This window comes from Chrysochloris asiatica, unplaced genomic scaffold (assembly GCF_000296735.1).
Source record: "Chrysochloris asiatica unplaced genomic scaffold, ChrAsi1.0 scaffold00392, whole genome shotgun sequence".
Lineage (NCBI taxonomy): Eukaryota > Metazoa > Chordata > Mammalia > Afrosoricida > Chrysochloridae > Chrysochloris > Chrysochloris asiatica.
In genome coordinates, this window is record NW_006408910.1 from 323,930 (window position 1) to 326,191 (window position 2,262).

At 39.0% G+C, this 2,262-nt stretch overlaps 1 pseudogene; it reads right to left on the reverse strand.

Moving 5' to 3' along the window:
- Positions 1-627, reverse strand: LOC102833505 (annotated as a pseudogene).
- Positions 628-2,262: the final 1,635 nt, after the last annotated feature.

Sequence of the window (2,262 nt, forward strand, 5' to 3'; positions counted from 1 at the left end):
TCATTGTGTTTTTTCTATAATTGCTTGTATTTTTGCTTTAATATCTTCTACAGAACTTGGTCCTTTCGGTGTGTTGTCCTGTTTTTTGACGGATTCTTGACCTTTTGATCTTGGTGTTAATGGTTTTGATTTTTGTGTATTTTTAGCTGGTGTGCCCAGTATAGATTTCTTCACTGGAACTTTTTCTTCAGTTTCATCATCATCAAAATCATCATCATCATCTTCATCATCATCATCATTGTCATCATCATCTTCATCTACAGCAAGCTTTACTTTTTTCTGTGGAATGTTCTTACCATTTGAAGGGTCAGACCACTTTCCTGACATACTTAAGACTTTCACTTCTTCCTCTTCATCATCTGACTCTGCATCTTCCTCCACAGCTACTAAGTGCTGTCCACTAATATGCACAGGCCTTGAGCCACACTTTAGCCGTAAGACCACTGGTGGCGTTATTTCAAAGCCCTCAAGGGAGACCATTGGCTGTACAGACATTTTCAAAGTAGCCAGTGTGACTTTAGTTAGGCTAGCTTCATAATTCATTGCCTCTGCTTCAACAATGTGCAATTCATCCTTGGCACCAGCCCCTAAATTGACCATTTTTAATGCTAACTGGTGCTCATTTTCATCATTTCTGACCCCCAACTCCACAAGGGGAAAGGAGAATCGGACTCCTTATCAGCCTGTCCTGTTATTTCTATCCTTGCCACTGCTGCCTCTGCCCCACCACTTCTCTACACAGGGACCTTTGAGGTCCAAAGAATGTGTTCAATTTGTGATCTTTCTTGATGGTCCTGGGATCCTGTGTTCCTGATTCTGAAATAGCTCCTTTAAAACCAGGAGAATGGTAAAATTGACTAATCCCTGAGTTAAGAGTCCTTTATACCCTATTTGCATGGTCCCACCAGGTGTGGTGCTGTAGGATCAGCACTGGACTTCAAACCACAAGGTCGTTAGTTCAAACCCACAAGCTGCTCTTTGGAAACCCTATACAGGAGTGTTAAGAATTGGAACAGACTAATGGCACTTAACAGAAACAACAACCTAATCATTTAGAAAAACATAGAAGAACATACTCAGCATTTCTCAAGCTGAAAGAATTTAAGAAATTTGAGCCTTGACTTGCACTATTGAAGGATTTTGCCCTGGTGTGGCATGGTAGGACAAACACTGAACTGCTAGCCACAAGACTGACAGTTCAATCCAACCAGCCACTCTTTGGAAGCCTTACACAGGGTTGCCATGAGTCAGAACCTGCTTGATGGCACTTAACAACAAGGAATTGAGCGAATACAAATGGAAATGTTTCAACAAACTTTTATAATGCTAGGTGCTCATCTATGCCAAGAAATTTGGAAGCTACCTGGCCAACACATTGGAAAACATCCCTATTTGTACCCATTCTAAGGAAAGGTGTCCCAATGGAATGTGGAAATTATTAAACAGTACTATTAATATCACATATAGGTAAAATATTGCTGAAGATCATTTTTAAATGGATGCAGCAGTACATCAACAGGGAGCTGCCAGAAAATCAAGCTGTATTCAGAAGAGGGCACGAAATGAGAGATATCAATGCTGACATTAGATGGATCTTGGCTAAAAAGCAGACAATACCAAAAAAAAGACCCACCAAAAACAACCATTTACTTACACTGTATTTACTGTGCAAAGGAATTTTTAACTGTGTGGATCATAACAAAATATGATTATCGCTGCAAAGAATGGAAATTCCAGAATATTTAATTGTACTCATGAAGAACCTGCACATAGACAAAGAAGCAGTTGTTCAAACAGAATAGGAGGTAACTGAATGGATTAAGATTAGGATAGGTGTGCACTAGGGTTGCATCTTTTCAACATCCTTGTTCAATCTGTGCTGAGCAAATAACCTGAGAAGCTGGATTATATGAAGAATAATATGGCATCACGACTGGAGGAAGACTCATTAACCTGTGATATGCAGATGACACCAGCTTTGTTTGCTGAAAGCAAAAAGCACTTGCAATACCTACTAATGAAGGCCAAAAATTACATCCTTCAGTATGGATTGCATCTCAATGTAAAAACAAAATTCCTCACAACTGGATCAAAAAATAACATCATGATAAATGTTGATTGAAGCTGTCAAAAACTTCATTTTGCTTGTGTCCACAACCAACACTCATGGAAGCAGCAGTAAAGAAATCAAAAGACATATTACATTAAGCAAATCTGTTGCAAAACACATCTTTAAAGTGTTTTAGAGCAAAGATGTCACTT